The sequence below is a fragment of the Mesoplodon densirostris genome, chromosome 4 (assembly GCF_025265405.1).
Source record: "Mesoplodon densirostris isolate mMesDen1 chromosome 4, mMesDen1 primary haplotype, whole genome shotgun sequence".
In the NCBI taxonomy this organism is placed as follows: domain Eukaryota; kingdom Metazoa; phylum Chordata; class Mammalia; order Artiodactyla; family Ziphiidae; genus Mesoplodon; species Mesoplodon densirostris.
In genome coordinates, this window is record NC_082664.1 from 40,500,593 (window position 1) to 40,523,332 (window position 22,740).

Sequence of the window (22,740 nt, forward strand, 5' to 3'; positions counted from 1 at the left end):
TGTTCCCTCTAAGTGTCTGTTTTGCCCTCTCCCTGACCGGGTGGGAAGTGCTAAAGCACTGGGGCCTGTGCAGGCTTCGGCTCAAGTCAGTCACAGGCTGAGGTCCAATGCCCGGCCCGGGCAGCCTCAGGTGCAAGTCACCTTTGTCCCTCACAGCCCATCACTGCCCTCAGCTTCTGCCACCTCTGCCCGGTCGTGGAACTGCCCCGCGGGGCAGGTAGGGCCCATGTGAGCTCTCAGCATGTACTGGGGATGGGTGAGCTGTGGTGGAGGGGCGCTGTCAGAGGTCTGGGCTGCTTCCGAGGCGCTGCTTGAATAAGCATCAACAATGGCTACAGCCGCCCACCCAGCCTCTGCCCCAGGACAGGGCATCCCATGGTCAAGTCTTTGACCCACAGTCAAGCCAGTCCCATGGGCATGGCTACCGAGATCCAGTGCTGCACTGTGGCCTACAGTGAGCGGAGCTGGAGTGTTTGCTTGGCGCAGCCTGTGACACTCAGTGAGTCAGTTGCGGGAAACCCTGCAGCCGCAAGCATAGACTTCCCTCTGCCCTGCCTGGGAGCAAACCAGCAAGCGCCAGTCCAGGCTTCTTACAGCCCTTCTGTTAGTCCCAGTGGTCCTCCAACCAGCCAAGGAGGCTTGTCTCTCCCACATGGGACCCCAGGTCTGCAGCACTCAACCTGCGGCTTGAAATGCTCATTCCTCAGGTTATGTGTCCACCCGTATAATCTCCCTTTTTCTCTGAGTCCCCTCCCAGGGGCACAGGTCCCAAATGGATTGCTTTTCTCCTCTTCTAACTCAATTACCTGCGGATCTTTCTTAAAGCTTTGGTTTTATAGAAGTCCTTCTTCCAGTTTCCAGTTAGTTTTCGGTGAGAATTGTTCTACACGTAGATGTATTTTTGATACGTTCATGGGCAGAGGCGAGCTCCATGCCCTCTTACTCTGCCACCTTGATCAGAATCCCCCTGTAGTACTTATTTAAGCTATATTTTGTGTAATTCAGTGTCCTTTGGGCACGATAAAAAACACCCATTTATTTCTTGACTCTTCATTTAGTCATTACTTAGAATTGCTGTTTTTACAACAATTTTCCTGTAATTTTATCTAAATACTTGCTATTATTTGAAATCTTTGGGGTTGTTTTTATCATACAGATCTCTACTTGAAAGCTGCCACTTGAATCCCACTGGCACTTCAAATATTATTTATTCAAAATTGTATAAATGTACTCTTCTTTCCACATCATTATCTCTCTGAAATCCCCACATTCCCTAGCATCCCCTGTCCAGTCAGTCTCTGTAACGTTCCTCAAAACCGGTCTGTCCTTTCTTGTCCCATTTCATTAATTCAGACCCCATTAATTTTTTTTTTTTTTTTTTTTGGCTGTACGCAGGCATCTCACTGTTGTGGCCTCTCCCATTGTGGAGCACAGGCTCTGGATGCGCAGGCTCAGCAGCCATGGCCTACGGGCCCAGCTGCTCCGCGGCATGTGGGATCCCCCCAGACTGGGGCATGAACCTGTGTCCCCTGCATCGGCAGGTGGACTCCCAACCACTGCGCCACCAGGGAAGCCCAGACCCCATTACTTTTTATCTGGACCCTAACTATCATAATGGTATTACTTCCAATCTATTAATTTTCATACTGTTTTATTTCTTTGTTTCAGGATTCAGCCCCCTAATGCCCACCTTAATCATTACAGAAGGCAACTATTTCTTTTACTAGGTATCCTTTGAGACTGGGTGTTATAGATACTGTTATTTGGAATCCATGTCACAATGTGTGATATATAGTAGGGAAAGAGAGGCCATTCCCATTTCTCCAAGGAACGTGGCATGGCTCCAGCATTCTGAATGCTTCAGGGAATGTTTTGTTATTTGGTCAATTGAAAGATTTTGAAGGCTTAGAAATAACCAGTAGACAATACCCTAGTGAATAAGGAAATAGAGTTCCCCAATATCTGTGATGGTGATTAGGCAACGGTGAGATCTGTCTTAAGGTGGATTTTTAGGTGGTGAACATTTAGGATTATCCCCTTCTCTACCATCAGTCCTCACTTAATGGAACTGTCTTCCAACGATTACAGGCATAGCTAGTTTTATTGTGCTTCATAGATGTGACTTTTTTTTAAATTGAAGTTTTGTGGCAGCCCTGTGTCAAGCAAGTCTAACAGTGCCATTTTTCCAACAGCACTTGCTCACTTTTGTCTCTTTGGTAATACTCACAATATTTCTAACTCCTTCAAAACTATTTTTTTAAATATCTTTATTGGAGTGTAATTGCTTTGCAATGTTCTGTTAGTTTCTGCTGTACAACAAAGTGAATCAGCTATATGTATACATATATCCCCATATCCCCTCCCTCTTTAGCCATTATATTTGTTATTGTGATCAATGATCTTTGATGTTACTACTGTAATTGTTTTGGGGTGCCATGAATTGCAGCCATATGAGATGGTAAACTTTATTGATAAATGCTGTGTGTACTCTGACTACTCCCTCCACTGGCAATTCCCCCATCTCTTTCCCTCTCCTTGGGCCTCCCTGTTTTCTGAGACACAACAATATTTAAATTAGGCCAATTAATAATTCTACAATGGCTTCTAAGTATTCAAGTGAAAGGAAGAGTCACATGTCTCTCACTTTAAATCAAACCTACAAGTGATTAAGATTAGTGAGGAAGGCATGTCAAAAAAAAAAAAGGGAGGTTGAAAGGTAGGCCTAAAGCAAGTCCTCTTGTGCCAAACTGTTAGCCAAGTTGTGAAGGAAAAGGAAAAGTTCTTGAAGGAAATGAAAAATGCTATTCCAGTGAACACATGAATGATAAGAAAGAAAGAAAACAGCCTTATTGCTAATGTGGAGAAAGATTTAGTGCTCTGGATAGAAGATCAAACCAGCTGCAGTATTCCCTTAAACCAAAGCCTAATATCCAGAACAAAGCCCTAACTCTTTTCAATTCTATGAAGGGAGAGAGGTGAGGAAGCTGCAGAAGAGAAGTTTGAAGCTAGCAGAGGTTGGTTCATGAGGCTTAAGGAAAGAAGTCACCTTATAATGTAAAAGTGCAATGTGAAGCAGCAAGTGCTGAAGTAGAAACTGCAGCAAGTTATCCAGGAGATCTAGCTAAGATCATTAATGAAGGTAGCCACAGTAAACAATAGATATCCAATGCAGACGGAACAGCCTTCTATTAGAAGAAGATGCCACCTAGGACTTTGAAAGCTAGAGAGAAGTCAGTGCCTGGCTTCAAAGCTTCAAAGGACAGGATGCCTCTCTTGTTAGAGGCTAATGCAGCTGCTGACTTGAAGTTGAAGCCAGTGCTCACTTACCATTCAGAAAATCCTGGGGTCCTTAAGAATTATGCTAAATCTACTCTTCCTGTGTTTTATAAGAACAGCAAAGCCTGAATGATAGCATGTCTGTTTGCAACGTGGTTTACTGAATAGTTTAAGCCCACTGTGGAGACCCACTTCTCAGAAAGAAATATCTGTCTTAAAATATTACTGGTCACTGACAATCCACCTGGTCACCCAAGAGCTCTGATGCAGATATACAAAGAAACTAATGTTGTTTTCATGCCTGCTAACAAAACATCCATTCTGCAGCCCTTGGATCAAGGAGTAAGTTTGACTTTTAAGTCTTATTCTTTAAGAAATACATTTTGGGGCTTCCCTGGTGGTGCACTGGTTGAGAGTCTGCCTGCCAGTGCAGGGGACGTGGGTTCGTGCCCTGGTTTGGGAGGATCCCACATGCCGCGGAGCAGCTGGGCCCGTGAGCCATGACCACTGAGCCTGCGCGTCTGAAGCCTGTGCTCCGCAACAGGAGAGGCCACAACAGTGAGAAGCCCACGTACTGCAAAAAAAAAAAAAAAAAAAAAGAAAGAAATACATTTTGTAAGGCTATAGCTGCTAAAGATAGTTATTGCTCTGATGGATATGGCAAAATATATTGAAAACCTTCTAGAAAGTATTCACCATTTTAGATGTCTTTAAGAATATTCCTAATTCATAGAAAGAGTCTAAATATCAACGTTAGCAGGAGTTTGGAAGAAGTTGATTCCAACCCTTATGGATGACTTTGAGGGGTTCAAAGACTTCAGTGGAGGAAGTCATTGCAGATGTGGTGGAAATAGCAAGAGAGCTAGAATTAGAAGTGGAGCCTGAAGATGTGACTGAATTGCTGCAGTCTCATGATAAAACTTGAATAGATGAGAAGTTGCTTCTTATGGATGAGCAAAGAAAGTGGTTTATTGAAATGGAATCTACTCCTGGTGAAGATACTGTGAAGACCTGAAATGACAACAAAGGATTTAGAATACACATAAATTGGTAAAGCAGTGGCAGAGTCTGAGAGGATTTGACTTTGATTTTGAAAGAAGATCTGCTATGGGTAAAATGCTATCAAATATCATTGCAATGCTACAGAGAAATTATTCCTGAAAGGAAGAGTCAATGGATGTGGTAAACTTCATTGGTGTCTTATTTTAAGAAATTACCAAAGCCACCCCAACCTTCAGCAACCAACAGCCAACACCCTGATCTGTCAGTAACCATCAATGTTGAGGCAAGATCCTCCACCAGCAAAAAATTATGACTCACTGAAGGCTCAGATGATGGTTAACATTTTTTAGCAGTAAATTACTTTTTGATTAAGTTTGTACATTGTTTTTTAAGACAGAGTGCTATTGAACACTTAACAGACTATAGTATAGTGTAGGCATAACATTTATATGCACTGAAAAACTAAAAAATTCGTGCGGCTCACTTTATTGAGATATTCATTATTGTGGTGGTCTGGAACCAACCCATAATATCTCCAAATTATGCCTGACCAGACTATGCTCTAAGGTCATAAAATTATCCATCTTGTTATGATGATGTTGATGGTGGTTAAAATAAAGCATTGAAGAAGGTGCCAGTGTTTAGCAATAAACACATAAATTAAAAAAAATTAAGAAAAACCGGCTTTATCTAAGAACAGAGTAAAAATGCAAATACATATAGATCTTTTTAACACAAATTTGTTATTAACAAGGTACAATGGAGAGGGAATATCTAGTCTCTATAATGAAATAAAATGAAAATTGAAGAAGCCACAAGTACAAGCCAAATATTGTTGTAGGACAGAAGGCACTATATAACCATAGCAAGTGAGGTTTTGGTAAAGGACCTGGTTGTAGTAGATGAGCAACTTAGGAAGAGGGGAATTTTGATCTAAATTTAATGTGCAAATCCAATCAATATGTCTCAGAACCATTTAGGTACCAGCTACCTGTCATTTCTCAAGTAGACTTTAGTTAGTTAGATATAAGACATGAATCACGAAGTTGCTTTATCCACATTGCCTGACTTATGCTATTATTCAGCATTGTTGCATGAAAGAAATAGTCGATTTGAAAATGGGAAATGCTCACATTCTTGGTGCACTGGATTACTTAGTCTTCAATCTCAGTAGTCTAGACCAATGCTGCTCAACATATGGTCTGTGAATTGATAAAGGCCACCAACTCTGTTGCAGATCTGCAAAAAGATAAGTACTATAAGTGAGTGTAAGCATTTATATTTTTTATAGTAATTTGACATTACTGTGACATCCAAAGGCATGATAAATGGATTTGCCTTTTTGAATAAGATTAGACCAGTTCAGCTGTTGAATTCATGGTATGATTTTCATATGGTGAGAGGTGCCTACTACTATGCCTTATAAGACAATATAGTGAGATGTGATGTTTTAAGGTGTCTGTCATCGCTATTTCAAAAGATTTCAGTATATAAGAAAATATAAGCTTTTATTTTTATAACAATATTTTATACTTTTGATCAATCAAAAAATTTTTTTTCTAAATTTAATATTTATAACTCCTAACAAATTTAAGGAAGCCAATTTTGAATTATTTATTTTAAAATATAACTTACATGTGGCTAAACAAGCTTCATCATACTCTTTGTCAAGCAAAGACACCCTTTTTCCTAACATGGCAATAGTAATGAAACAAATGATAAAAATGGAAGTGATTCTGAAAAAAATACAAAAAAAATTCATGCAAGTTATATTTAATTTTGTTTTGTAAACACATTTGATGATGAAGTGAGAAAACCACAGAGTATTATTTGCAGAGATATACTGTCTAATGAAACAATGAAACCATTAAAACCTAATTGGAATTTTCAAACAAACAATTACAAATAAATTCACACAAAAATAATAATTTGAAAGGAAGAGTATTGAATTACAAAGTCAACAGAAGACGTTTATTATGTTATATGTGAATATGAATAATCTAAAAGACACTCAGTGAACAAATATAACTTTTATAATTATTTTCATTTTTTTAAATTGTATGTTCTGATTATACTTTTGAAAGGTGATTCTATGTCTATTGAATCTAATAAAGATCAGGATTTTATATTGTATTTATTTCATTTTAATATTAATACATTTTTATTGTATGCTAAGTTATATTGGTCTACAATGGATGTAGACCACATACAAACAAAAAATTAAAAATATTCACAAATAGTTTAAGAAGCTCTTCTCTAGGCAGCCTATATTTTAGCTTAGTGTTTCTCAGACTTTAAAGTGCATGTGAATCACCTGGGGATCTTGCTAAACTGAGCATTCTGATTCAGTGTATTCATAAGACCTGGTATTCTGCATTCTAAAAGGTTTCCAGATGATGCTAATGATGCTGGCCCATATATCACAGTATGAGTATCAAGCCATTATAATTTTCTCTTTCATGCTCTCCCATTTTACTAACACTGATGAGTATGTGTATTCCCCCCACCCCCACAAAGAGAACAGGAAGCCAGTAGCTATAATGGACGTTTTGAATGTGGATAACTTAATTTGACTTGATAAAGAAATATTATCAGGAGATATCTGGAGTTTTCTTATAGGGGTCATGATTCTATGCAGATACCCTAAAGGAAACACTCTTTCACACTTTTTTGAGGCAAAAACGGTATGCTCTGTCCAGATACACCAGTGCTCTTTCACTTGTAAACCTCTGACTTAAGTGCTGGCCCCTCTTGACCTGAAGAGGGAATCTCAGCACCCCTGGGGACTGCTGGCTGCCTCCGTCTGTAAATAACTCCCTCAAGGGTGAGATTGTGGCACATAATCTAATTGGTTCAAGTGCTGGAACTAAACAACAATTTTAAAAAGGGGGATAGGGTTGTATTTCTTGTTAACAAGACTAAGCATAAAATAAGAGGCAGATCCATAGCATGAATGACAGCTTCCTTGGCCTTCACTATTATAACATGTGATATCCACAAAAAATGGTGAAGGGGGCTTACAGATTCCAGTAACAGCAATGTGGAATGCTGAGATTAAACCTCTAGCAGATACAGCAGAAAGAGATACCAGATATAAAATCGAGCTCAAACATATAACATCACCCAACTCTATGAAGGCACTGGATAGTGATCAAAATCAGGCGGAAACTGGACGGGAATCTTCCTTTGAGAGACAGGAAAGATAAGATCCTGGCAATATTTGTAAATTTAAAACTTTTTTGTCTGATTCATACCCCAATCTTCCCATGGCTCAAGACATCAGAAAACTGTTCAGGGTGTCAGAAAACTTGAACTTTACTAGCTTTATGTATCAGAAGACAACGTTTGAGACTGCTAGAACAAAAATTAAGGGGCAGAGAATCTAGGAAGGAGGAGGTCACACAGATGGAAGCCCCAAAATCTGCATGTAAAATGTGAAATCACTGAAATCTTTGGCTAATCAAGAAACTGTGCAATTGCAGAGGAGACACCAGTGTCTACAGTAACTTGAAGGTGGAAGAACTGATCAGAGATTTCAACTGCTGATATAAACAAGAAACCTGAATTTGGAGTTTGACCTAGTTGAGTTAATTGTTGGGTAGAATAAGAATTAATCTGGAGACAAAGATAACTAAATTCAGAATCTCTACAATGTATCCATCATAAACTTTAGTATCCACCTTAAAAAAAAAAAACTAAACGTGAAAGAACAGAAAAAATTGACTCATACGGAAATAAAAAAGACTGGGCACCCAGTGTTAGACAAGATAAATTAACAACAGTGCACCCTATTCATTCAGCAATTTAAAACTAAAACCCTGAAAGAAATAAAAAAACTATCACAAGTCTTTGAAAGTGAGAAAAGGAAGTCAAATTGGCTGCAACCTTGAGACTCAATGGATAATGTTTCAGTGAGTTTCCTAGGGTAAGCATATATTTGTCTCCTGGTAACTAAAGCAGTTTGCAACTCAAAAACAACAATCAATGCAGACAAAATTAGCCTCAAGGAAAGCCCATACCCTAGCCAAGGGCTGAGAAGAGGACTGACCTACAGAAGAGTACCCTTTGGACTACCAGATGTATTATAGGCAAGTTCTACAAAAGGAGTCGGACCCCACCCTCACACCAATGGGGTTTTCAGAGACTGTGGGACAGAGCCTTGCCAATCATGAAACCCATCTTTAAATATAATGCTATAGATGGGTTTTCTAAAAAAGCATTATAAAAATATAACCTGTAAGTACTAATCAAAAGAAATCTTCATTGGTTTTATGAACATCAGATTAGTGGACTTCAGGGCAAACAAAATTATCAGGGCTAAACATGGCCATTCACCAAGAAGACAAAACAATCCTGAATGATCATGCACAAAATAAAGATCTTTGAAATATGTATAGCACATGTATTTATGTAATATACATAAAAACTGAAAGAACTGAGAGAAGAATTAAAAATACCCTTAAAATTTAAGAAGACTGAAATCATTTCAAGGCCTTTTCCAAACACAAAAGCATGAAACTAGAAATCAATAACAGGAGGAAAACTGGAAAATTCACAAGTATGTGGAAATTAAACAATACAATCCTGAACAACCAAATTGTCAAAGATGAACTCAAAAGGGAAATCAAAAAATATCTTGAAACAAAAATGCAAACACAAAATATCGAAGCTTATGGGAAACAGCAAAAGCAGTGGTAAGAGGGAAGCTGACAGTGATAAATGAGCACATTAAAAAAATCTCAAATAAACAACCTAACATTATGCCTTATGGAACTAAAAAGAAGAAAAAACTAAGTCCAAAGTTAGAAGAAAGGAGATAACATAGATCAGAGAAGAAATAAGTAAACTAGAGAATAGAAAAAATATTAAAAACTCAATAAAATTAAAAGTTGGTTTTTGAAAAGAGAAACAAAATTGACAAACCTTTAGCTATACTTTTCAAAAAAGACAGTGAGGACCCAAAATTAGGAATGAAAGGGGAGACATTACAACTGATATTACAAAAATGCAAAAGGTCATAAGAAATTACTATGAACAATTATAGGCCAACAAACTGGATAACCTAGAAGAAATGGATAAATTCCTAGAAAACATATAACTTATCCATATGAAATAATAAAGAAATAAAATATCTAAACAGATCAGTAATTGGTAAAGATATTGAATCAGTAATCAAAAACTTCCCAGCAAATAAAAGCCCAGGACTAGATAGTGAATTCTACCAAACATTTAAAAAAAGAATTAATGCCAATCTTACTCAAACTCATCCAAAATATTGAAGAGGAGAGAGTACTTCCAAACTTATTTTATGAGGCCAACATTACCCTGATATCAATGCTAGATAGTGATATTGAAAGAAAAGAAAACTATAGGCCCGTATTCTTGATGAATATAGATATAATAATTCTCAATAAAATACTGCCAAACTATATTAAACATAGTACTGTAAATCCTAGCCAGAGTAATTAGGCAAGAAAAAAGACATCCAAATTGCAAAGAAAGAGGTAAAATAGTCTGCTGGTGACATGATCTTGTACATAGAAAAAGCCTAAACTCCACCAAAAAATTGTTAGAACTAATCAATGAATTCAGTGAAGTTGTAGGATACCAGATCAATATACAAAAATCAGCTGCATTTCTATAAACTAATGATGAACCATTTGAAAAAGAAATTTTAAAATCTCATTTACAATGACATCAAAAATAATAAACTATTTAGGAATAAATGTAATCAAGGAAGTGAAAGATTTATACACTGAAAATTATAAGATATTGATGAAAGAAACTGAAGACACAAATAAACAGAAAGATAGCCCATGTTCATGGATCAGAAGAGTTAATATTGTTATAATGTTCATACTACTCAAAGCCATACATATATTCAATGCAATCCCTATGAAAATTCCAATAACATTTTTACAGAAATAGAAAAAACAATCAAAAAATTCATGTGGAATCACCAAAGACCACAAATTGACAAAGCACTCTTGAGAAAGAACAAAGCTGGAGGCATCCTATTTCCTGATTTAAAAGTATATTACAAAGCTATAGTCATCAAAACAGTATGGTATTGACAAAAAACCAGATACATAGACCAATGTAACAGAACTTAGAGCCCCAAAATAGACCCTCACATATACACCCTACTAATATTTGCCAAGGGAACCAAGAATATACAATGGGGCAAGGATAGTCTCTTCAATAACTGGTTTGGCTAAAACTAGGTAATCACATGCAGAAGAATAAATTTGGATGACAATCTTACACCACTAACAAAAATTAAATTGAAATGGATTAAAGATTTAAATATAAGACCTGCACTGCAAAATTCCTAGAAGGAAACATAGGAGAAAATATCCTTCATATTGGTCTAGGCAAATTTTTTTTTTTGGGATTTAACCTCAAAAGAACAAGCAACAAAAACAAAAAGAAATAAGTTGGGCTACATCAAACTAAAAAAGCTTCTGCACAGCAAAAACAAACAAACAAACAAATAAAAAACCAAACAAAAACAAAAAATCAACCTACAGAATGGAAGAAAATATTTGCAAACTATCTATCTGATAGGGGTTACTAATATCCAAAATATGTAAGGAATTTATATAACTCAGTAGTTTAAAAAATATCTGATTTAAAAATGGACAGAAGGCATTTTCCCAAAGACAACATACTGGCCACACAAATGGTCAACAGGAACATAAAAAGATGTTCAACATTGCTAATCCTCAGGGAAATGCAAATCAAAACCACAGTGAGATATCACCTTATACCCGTTAGACTGACTATTATTAAAGAGACAAGAGATAACAAGTGTTGGTGAGGGTGTGGAGAAAAGGAATTCTCATGCAGTGTTGGTGGGAATGTAAACTGGTGAAGCCACTCTGGAAAACAGTAAGATGTTCCTCATAAATTACAAACAGAACTACAGTAGGATCCAGCAATCCCACTTTTGTGTATATATGCAAAGAAAATGCAATCAGGATTTCAAAGAGATATCTGCATTCTTATGTTCATTGAAGTGTTATTTGTAATAGCCAAGATATGGAAAAAACCTAAGTGTCTCCTATGGATTAATGGATAAAGAAGATATGGTATATATACACAATGGAATATTCAGCCATAAAAATAAATCCTGCCATTGTGCCTTATGCTAAGTGAAATGCCAGAGGAAGACAAATAATGTATGATCTCACTTATATGTAGAATCTAAAGACATCAAATTCATGAAAACAGAGAGTAGATTGATGGTTGCCAGGGTCTGGGTTGTGGGTAATGGGGAGACGTTGATCAAAGTGTATAGACTTTCAGCTACAAGAGAAATAAGATCCAGGGATCTAATGTACAGCATGGTGACTATAGTTAACAATACTATATTCTACACTTGAAAGTTGCTATACGTGTCGATCTTAAATGTTTCACCATTTAATAACAACCCAAAGACGTGAGGTCAAGGCTGTGTTGACTAATTTTTTACATTTACTAATTTTTAATGTTTACCTTATTGTGGTAAACATTTTGCAATATAGAGGTATCAAATCATTACATTGTACACCTCAAATTCATATGATGTTATTTGATGATTATATCTCAATAAAGCTGGGAAAAAAATCAGTCAATGTACTCTACATCTTATAGACTAAGGAAGGAAACACTCATGATCATATCAGATGCAGAGAAATACTTGAATCCCCATTTATGATAAAAACTCTCAATAAAACAAGAAGAGAGAGGAACTTCTTCAAACTGATAAAAAACATGAACAAAAATCCTACACCTGTCATCCTACTTAAAGGTGGAAGACTGAACGCTTTCCCCATAAGATCAGGAACAATGCAGAATGACTACTCTCACCATTTCTATTCAGCATGGTATCAGAGGTCCTAACCAGTGCAATAAGTCAAGTTATGGAAATAAAATGCATATATAGTATTAAAAAAGAAATAAACACTTTTCCAATTTGCACATGTTAAGAAATTTAAAATATCACAGTCTACAAATAATCTGGAATTTATAAAAGATTTAGCAAGGTCAAAGGATGCAAGGTCAATACACACAAAAAATCAATCATATTTCTATACATTAGTAATGAAAAATTGTTAACTAAAATTAAAAACACAATACCATTTGAAATAGTACCCTTAAGATATATAATACTTACATATAAATCTAACAAAACAAGTACAAGATCTATATGTTGAAAACTGAAAGTAGACTAAAATAAATGGTGACAAGTACTGAGTTCATAGGTTGGAATAATCAACAATGTAAATAAACAGTTCTCCCTAAATTAACTATAGACTTAATACAAGCTCAATCAAAGTCCCAGCAGAATTTGTGCTACCTATAAATAAGCTGATTCGAACATTTAAATGGAAGGGCAAAGATATTAGAATAGCTAAAACAATTTTGAAAGAGGACAGAGTTGGAGGAATCATACTGCTTAATTTTAAAAACTTACCATAAACCTACAATATCCCCCCATGGGTATATTGATGAAGGGAAAGATACTGAGATCATGGTCCAGAAATAGACCCTTACACATACGGATAATTGGGGGTGTTTTTTAAGTTACAAAGGAAATTAAATGTAGAAATGATGGTCTTTTCAACATATGGTGTTGGAATAATTGCTCATCCATATGCAAAACAGTGAATCTCAATCTAAATATCATGCCTTATACAAAAATTAACTAAAAATGGATCATAGATCAAATGTAGAATTACACATTTTTTAGAAGAAACCATAGGAGAATACCTTTGTGACCAAGGCTACATCAAAGAGTTTGTAGACATGATACTAAAGCACAATAAAAAATAATAAATTGGACTTTGCAAAATTTAAAACCTCTGATCACCAAAGTTCATCATTAAGAAAATATACAGACAAGTCACAGACTGAGAGAATATATTTGTGAAACATATATCCGAAAATATCCTGGTATTCAAGATAAAGAACTTCTACAATGCAATACTAAAAACATAAGAAAAAATTGGCAAAGGTTTTAACAAACTCTTCAAAAAAGTATGCATGTAAAAAAATGCTCAGTGTCATTAATTTACATCAGGAAAGTGAACACTAAAATCACAATGAAACATGACTACATATCAACTAGAATGGCTGAAAGAAAAAACCTGTCTAGAAATATTATTTGTATTTTATTGTATAGCCAAAAACTGAAAAGAGTACAGGTGTTCATCAATAGGATATGGATAAACAAACTGTAATATAGACATTCGGTTGGATAATACTTAACAGTAAAAGGAACAAACTATTGTCTTATGCCAAAATATCAGTGAATGTCAAAAACATTGAGTAAAGAGGCATTACACAAAAGAGTATAGATTGTACGATTTCATTTATATGAAATTCTAGAACAAGAAAAACTAATCACTGTTAAAATATATATATAAGAACAGAACTTGCCTCTAGGAAACGGGATGGACTGAGAAAGGGCAGGACGAAGCTTTCTAGGATATTCTATAATATATCTTTAAAGGGATAGCAGTTAGATAAACCCTGTTTACAAAACTTATAGAATAATACACTTAAAAGTATTCATTTCCTTGTATGTAAATTTTATCTCAAAAGAAAAAGAAATGTGAAAGAAGATGGACTTAGGTTAGTGTGAGCACGTTGAAGTACTATGGGATACCTGCACTGATGTGTCACTTACTTGGAAACATATCAAAAATTAGATGGACTTATGTGTGGGCAGACAGATAAGTAGGTGGATTGGTATGTAATAAATAAATTACAGTGTATAATGTCAAATATAGAATCTAAGGGTTATGTATATGGTTTTCATTGTAATATTCTTTAAACTAAGTTTTTACATTTGAACATTTAATATTAGTTATTGGAGGAAATACTATTCATCAAGCTTTATTATACAATGAAACTACATTACAAAAGAAGAGCTAAGTTCTGAGGGGATTGTTAGAACACCTGTCAGGGAAGACCTTTCTGTAACATGGGGAAATATTAAAGTGGGAGGCAATATTACTGCATTGTACACCTCAAGGGGAGACTTGTGCAACATGGCAGCCCATACAGAGGAGCTAGAGTAGGGAAGGTAGGAAGGTACCATAAACCATTCATACTCACTTCCATATTTTTGTACCACTAGGTAAGAATTTTTATTTCCATAAGCATAATGCCATGGGTTCAGAACAATACCTTTTTATAAATTTGACCAAAAAATCAATTTCTGTTTGCCCATTTTTAAAAATTCAGAGTTTCAGATGAGTTTTACTAGAAGGGCACAAATTCATATATGTAGCTAAAATAATTTATTTATGTATAGACATTTATAATTCTTTTAATTCAATGCATATATATAATACAATGAGAAATAACTGAATAAAATAACACTTTTATTTTTACATTATTTTGCAATCATCCTGAATACTTGAATTTAGGATTAAGTAAAAATGGTTTATAACCAATGCATTATTGGATCAGCAGTTTTAAAAAGATATATTTACAACCTTCCAGAAAAAGTGAATCTTCAAATTGATAATGACATATTTCCTTGTACTTGTTGACAGGATTTCTGTTCACTGCTTTCTTTCTTAGATGTAAGTACATGTACCTTCAGACTCAAAAGCATGCACCAACAACACTTTTTAGGATCCTTTCATGAATAATACATTAACAAGCTTTCAGATGTTTATAGTCATCTCTCCCACTTAAAAGTGAGAAGAGAAGGATCAACTAATTTTGTAGAAGGCAAAATTTCTGGGCTCTCCACTGACTCACTTAGTGAATTCATCCTTTCAAGCCTGTCTCTGGTTATACAATGTAATGACATATACTACCTACATTACTATTGAGTACAAAGCTTTAAAACAAAAAAAACTTGGCTTCAGGGATGCTTTGTCTTCAGAGAAACCTAAGTCTGTTGCACAAAGTGATAAAGTTTTTCAAAGATGTCTATCAATATTTATGTGTACTTGCTGTAAGGTAGGGTGTATGTTACAGAAACCTGCTATATTGTACAAATAAAGTGCATGAAACAGCAACATAGCACATTTACAGAGCAATACATGTATAGGGTTATACAAAAATACAAATCTGTACAGAAAAATATACTGACATTAATTTTTTAAATTTATATATTTCTTGTCTCCCCGCACCGCCCCCAGTTTCATGCTAAGTGGGCTACAGAGAAGCCCAATTGCAAGGAATAACTTAAAATGAAAGGCCTCACCAAGCCTGGCCTCCCTGGAATTAATTATACCAGAAGGCAACTGATTCACGGGACAGAGTGAAGCACAGTGGAAAGGACAGCATATGAGGCAAAGTGAACAAAGATTAGGAGTGTTCAAAATGGAGGGCTTCTCTTTAGTGAGGTACATAAACTCACGTTCCCCAAAACTCCTACAATCCAGGATGAGGTATCTGAATTCTGTGAAATAGGCTACCAAAGATCCAGTGAGGGAATTGCATGAGGAAGTGACTGTGCTGTAAGTTATCCCCCTGGAGGTCACAGATACTTAGGTTCCCTGCACAATGCAGAGGAGTCGGAGACCATTGATCTCAGCCCAAGCTCAGCGCAGAAAATTTTCACAAAGAAGTTATAAGTTCAGTATTACTTTAACTTCTCTAGTATCCTACCTATTTCCTTTTCCCTCATATCACCATGGATTTAACATTAACATGGGGACAAGAAGATAATGATGATCTTATTCAGAATTTTATTTATTTAAAAACTGTTAAATGCTTCTATTCACTGTGCACTTGATTCAGTGATGGAGACATGACTGTGAGCAAAAAAGAAGCTCGATCCATGCTTTCATGGAGCTTTCTGGGAAAGGGAGAGAGATTAATAATAAAATCTTGCTAATAAATAATTACAAATTTAGATTGTCCAAAGGAAAGGACATTATTCTATGGCAGTGAATTACATGGAACCTGATTGAGACCATGGTAGTATTAAGTGACCAGATAGGTGACTAAAGGTGAGATTTGAGGATGGATAAGGATTAATGAGGTGAGGGCTAGTGGGGAGAAGTATTGAACAAAATATATTAAAGTTCTAGAGCAGGAGAGAACATGGTTCATTGAGAAACTGAGAAAGACCGCAGTTGTTGGAGAAAAGATATAAAGAAAAACTGGCACAGGGTGGAGAGGTATTTAATATCTATACCATTAGATCATTTTGACCTTGCTGAAGATTGAAGTCTTTGTCCTGAGATCAATGGACAGCCCTTGAAATGTTTTAAAAGATAATGGATGCATCATGATTTTTCATTTCTGTTTTGAAAAGATCACACCTGCTGTAATTCAGAGAATGAATTGTGATGGGGAAGGCTGTCAGAATAAAAACTGAATTACTAGTTAGTAGGTTCTATAATAGTCCCAGCAAGAGAGGATGATGTCCGGGACTAGGGGACAGTGGATAGAGCCAAGTGGAATGGACTGAGAGTTAGTTGGGAGATTAAGCTGGACAAGTTTTAGAAATCAGTGGATGATAGCAAATGAGGGGGAGAGCAATATTACAAATGCCCTCCAGATTTCTGATTTTCACTTGGATGATTTGTGGAGACTTTCATTAGTACAAAGAATAGTAGAAAAGGTCTTATTAGATTTGGGGTGGAGGAGAATCAATTGACTTCCATCCTGAGTACTTTGAATTTGAAGTACCTATGCAACATCCGATAAGAGACATTAGTAGATGTTAGATATATATGGTCCAGAGCCAAAGATATACTTTGGGAGCCATTCATGTAAGGGGAGCATTTGGAATCATGGGTTGGGAGAAATTGCCTAAGGAGACTCCATAGAGTGAAATGAGAATGCAGCCAAGAACCCATGCTTGAGGAACTACAACATTTGATGCCTGAGTGAAGGAGGACAAGCCTGCAAAAGAAACTACAAAGGGAGCATGTGAAAGAAAGAAGGAAATCTAGGAGAATGTGGAATGATTAAAATCAAAAGAAGTTTCAAGAAGGAGAGAGCAATCAACTGTGTCAAATACTCCTACCAAATCAGATACAATAAGCAATTCATTAAACTGGCCTTTTGAGGAAGATAGAGGTCATCCGTGACGTTTGAAGGAACTGCTTTGGTGAATTGATAGGAGGATGGATTGGGGAATAAGTATAAAATAAGAAAGTGAGACAGAAAATATGTACATATTTTCTGTACATATTTTCTGATCTTCTCCCCTGTGAAGGGGAGAAGATCAGTGAGGCAATAGGAGGAGGATTTGTGATTGAAGGAAGGTTTAACTGTGAGACCTGAGCACGTTTTATGTAACCAGCAGAAGGATCACTACAAAAGAGACAAGGGATAGTGGAGTGAAGTTCCTGAGAAGGGCAGAGAGGGTCACATCTAAAGCACCAGTGGAAGAAGTGGATTTAGATAGGAAAAGGGACTCATCTGATGAAATAGGAAAAAATAAAAGTAAGAGATGATGAGGACAGATGTACATAGGTTTGTTGGTTTGGAGGCAGTGAGCTGGCGAAGTTTCCATCTGATAGCTTCAGTTTTCCAAGTGATGTATGAACTGAGGCTATCTGTCAAGAATGAGGAAAAAGCTGGAGAGATGGTATACAATTCTGAAAAGAATAGAGAATGGTGTTACTGTTGAGAGTGGAACAGTGAGTTGATCAGAACAACATAGTAGGACAGCATGGCATTACCAAGCATTTATTCGGGATGGTTATTGTGATTTTGAAAAGAAGCTAATAGCCCTGTTTTGAGACTTTCTTAGCAGAGGACTGGTCTTATTCTCTGAAAGACCACTGTATACCCTCCACACACTAAGCCAAAACCATTCTCCTTGGCTTTCTCTTCCTTATGTTACAAAAATCATCATCACCATCATCATCCTAATCGCATATATCCAGTGAATAGGAAAGGAACATGCCTCATTCTTCTCCTTTTATGACACGTATCTTATTCACTGGGATCATCCCTTCCCTAGCTCAGAAGCCTTCAGACATTAGCAAAGGCATTCTAAAGTGGTTATTGGCACAGACACTCCTACATTTTTTGGCTTTTCCCTTTTTATTCCCTCTCACACATCTTCTCTCCTTTTCCAGATAAATGCTTTTCATGGTCATTCTCTTATTTCTTCACTTCTAAAAGAAATGATAAGAAAGCCATTGTGTAAATTGTGATTTTTGGAAGGTTACTTTAATTTAAGGAGATAATGTCCTAGCAGGCATGGTTGGGGGTTGGGTGGCAGGGAGGAAGACCCAAATGTTTTCCCATCTGATTTCAGTCAAGTTCACTCTAAATGTTAAGTCTTCTTATGCTGCTTTATATCCAGTTTCTGCAGCACGACAGCTCTGCAACATTTTAAAAGTAAGCCTTAAAAATCCTACAACACAGGTAAAATGCAAAAAAAAAAAAAAAAAAAAGGGAGAGAGAGAAAACACAAAAAAATTAAATAAAATGCCCTTTTAAGTTCTAAGTTGTTAAAGGTAATTAACTGGCTACAACCCAGCTCTCCAGTCCATAATCCTTAGCCTTTGAAAGAGTTGATTTTTAGAAGACTTTAATTTTGCTTCTCTCCTCACAAGTGCCAAAATCAGAGAAAAGCACGGGGAATAGAGTAAAGGAAGAGTCTAATTTCTGAGAATATATCACTTTTAAAAAACATTTTGAAAACAGTATTTAAAAGGTTTGTAATGAACTATTTTATACATGTAAAGAATTATGCATAGCATACATTGTGCAAAGAATTTAAAACCTGAACATTCATGTACATACCACAGCTAAAAAAATAGAGCAGTCTGTCCTTTTTCACTGCCATCTCTGAAGACATCTTCAGAGAAAAGGAAAAAGAAAGATTAAAAAAAATGGAATTACCTCAAACCAACTCCTGCCCACATGAAGGTGACCTCAATTACCCAAGGAAGCTCTCAGCTTAACCTCCAAAATAATATGGCAGTCTTCTTAAATTACATGCCTGAGACAGAACCCTGGGGAAAGGACCAGCCTCAGAAGATAGGCCCCCTGAAGCTGAAGAAAGCACTGAGACACTCAGCCCCACCATTTTTCAGATCTTAAACAACTTGGTAAATAATAAATTTCAGGTGAGACTCAACAGAAACTGTCCCTTGATGCTGGTCCTGCCGAAAGAAGCCAGGATGAAGTCCTGCGTTAATGACTTTAACATACTCCCTGAAGAATGCTGTTTTTATTGCTGCTCAACCTATGGCATATCTTCTTTCCTATTAAATGAGAATGAAAACATGTCAGAATTTAATAAAAGTTTGTCTTTACCTATAAACAATTCTAAACCAAATAAAACAACAATCCTACTCTGGCAGATGTTACTTAAGCTCTTCAGAGATGTTAACCCCAAAGTCCTCACAAACCAACTTCCAAAAGAAAAGTTTGTATTTCAGTTGCTCATGTATGACTGAATCATTGAGCCTCAAATTAAAACATGCCTCAGGCAACAAGAAAATTTTGGGGTTGCTAGTCTCTCTAGTGCCTGACTGTAATGTGGTATATGTCAGAAGCTTCTTGAATATCCAGACTGCAAGTTTCAACTAAGTAATTAATGCTATCAAAGTATGGTTTCTTTTCTCTCCAGTAATTCTTCTAAAGTCTGATTTTTTTGCCAGACTGAAGCACTTTTCACAGGGTCTAGCATTGAGGAAACTGGAAGGTGAAATTGATAATGCTCATACTCATGCAATAAAAGACTGTCTTGGAATTCGAAGGAACATGTAATAGACATTGAGATTTTATTAAAACTCCTTCTAAACAATAAATTATGTATAAATATTAGACATTAAACAACTGTTTATAAAAACTTGAGCATTGAAAAGATTCTACTCTTCCATATTTTTACTCCTTTGAAAAATAAAACCTAAAATCTTTATATGAACAGAAAGACAACATGATGTGAGAACTGCAACAGAAATTGCTCTGTATCAGGATTTAGAAGATGAGGATCTGTGTGGTCAAAACCGGTTTCTTCACTGAAAGAATAGGGAAAATAATTCCTGCCTGAGTGATTCCAGAGCTATACTGTATGGCTCAAAGAAGATCACATAATATGTAAAAGTGCTTTGACCACTGCAAAAATACTACATACATGTGACCTATTAGACTTCTCTTTTCCATTTTATGCCTTAACTTTTGTCCTCATCAGTTAAATTAATTCTTATTGTAATAACTTGATTTAAGTGACTTGAAGATATTTCTTCAAATGTAATCTCATTTCTGAATAAATAAGCAGGAAAAGAAATTGATATTAAATATTTATAGGAAGGAAAATTGATCTATGTGTATATGTATGTATATATGTGTATACACATGCAAACATACTATAGGTATACTGGTAGAGATGGTGTATTAGGGTTCTCCAGAGAAAGAGAACAATGGGGAATAGATGAAAAGATAGAAAGATGGATGAACGGATGGATAGATGAGTCTGAGAAATCTCTTGATCTTCTGTCTGCAAGCTGGAGACCCAGGAGACCTGGCAGTGTAATTCCAGTCTGAGTCCAAAGGCCTGAGAACCAGAGCAGAGAGTGGTGTAAATCCTGGTCCAAACGTAGCTGAAGACTGATACCCCAGATCAAATGGACAGGCAGGAAGGGAACAAATCCTCCCTTGCTCTGCTTTTTGTTCTATTCAGGCCTTTAACAGATTGGATGATACCCACCCACATTGGGGAGGGCAAGTACCCTCACAGACACACCCAGAAATAATGTTTAATCTGGGCACCCCATGGCTCAGTCAAGCTGATACATAAAATTAACCATCACAGATAGAAACACCTATTAGTTATCAGGTTTTTCTCTTCCCCTAATCTACTTCTACCTTCATCCTGTTGACTTAACCAGATGTCCTTACATAAATTTCATTCAGCCTCATTTCTAATCCTTTATTCCTTATTCCAACTAGATTAGGCTTGTGCTTGGCCATCCCTTCAAACTGCTGTACTTCTTACTCACTGGATTTGTAGGCTTACTTCTCACCCACCTCAATCAATATCTTCTGCATTTTTAAACATTCTATCTTGCCATGGCAAACCATATAGTCAGTCCTCTTATGTGCTCCCCTTACTCTTCTTAGGTCCTTTCCCTCACTACTTTATTCTTCAGGTTTCCTTCTCCAGGTCTCCAGGACACACATTCTCTTGTGTCCTCACTCCTAAAAACATCACTTTTGCCTCTGCTTCCCATTCAGCATACTCTCCCATGCTAAACTCCTAATGTCACAAAAAGTCATGTCTGTTCACTACCTCTCCATTCTTTTTTCTTTACTCCCCAACCTTAGGAAGTTTTAATTTGGCCATTACATTGTCTCTGAATCTGCTCTGCCAATGGTCACCAATGCCTACAAATCATCAGGACCAACTCCTGCTTTTTGTACTCCATCCAACTTGGCTTCCCTAAAGCCTGGACCACTCCTGCCTCTTCTTGCCTTTTTGACTCACTCTGCATCCTCCTTTTGATGCTTCCACTTCTTAAGCTATTAAACACTGATATTTCACATGGTCCCCTCCTTAGTAATTGCTATATTTTCCTTTTCTGGACACCTTCATCCACTGCTATAAACCCAAAATTTAAATTTGATGCAGAGGACTCCCAGATCTACCTTACTAACCTTGGCTTCTCTTGACCTGAGTTCAGTTTCCAACAGTTATCAGGACATCTTCACATCTAACCAAAAACTCAATCTACTAACAACGAATACTAATTCTATTTCTTCAGTGTTGCTGACTTCTCTTTCCTCCCTCACCCCTATTGCCATTGTACTCATTTGAGGACCCATTACTTTTGGTTTGGAATTTTGTGACAGCCTTTAAACCAATCCTATCTCTCTGTCCCCAATATAGCCACAGGCTTTATCTTCCTAGAGCACTATTGTGATCATGACCCACTCCTGCTCAAGCACTGCTGTTTCCTGATTTGCTACAAAAATAAAGCCCGCATTCTTTAGCATGATATTTGTGGTCACTCACTTCATTTTTATCTCCCATTAAAATCTTCCCTTCCCCCACCCCCACTTCTACCCTCAAACGAGAATACTAGTTGTCATTCCCCAAATTTTGCAGTCTCTGGGCCTTCATTGCTTCTATTGGTCCTTCTGCCAGAATATTCTACCCTAATTTATTGTTTATGTCCAGATACAGGTTCAACTACGATGCTGTTAAATCATTCCCTAATTGCCCGAGTTGGGTTTTATTTTCCTCTGTTCTGTACTTATAGGACACTTTTACCATGAAAGCATAATTGTGACTTTAATTTCACTGTCTATGTGTCTACTTTCTTCAGCAGATTCTCATCATTAAATTCCTCCACAGCACACATACTTTGTGCAAAGTAGGAATTTGATAACTGTATTTGAGTTTGAAATGTTTCTCATGGAAAGATTTTTATATCCCTGAGCAGTACCACCAAATGACCTTAATCAACAGTAACAGCAGTCTGTTAGTATGCATGTAGAAATGCTAAATGCTGAATTAAAACTTTTTTTGGTTATGGC

The 22,740-nt window shown here is 36.5% G+C and overlaps 1 pseudogene; it reads left to right on the forward strand.

Moving 5' to 3' along the window:
• The first annotated feature begins 375 nt into the window (after positions 1-375).
• LOC132488043 (protein tyrosine phosphatase type IVA 3-like) overlaps positions 376-22,740 on the forward strand; it is a 67,940-nt pseudogene continuing 45,575 nt past the window's right edge.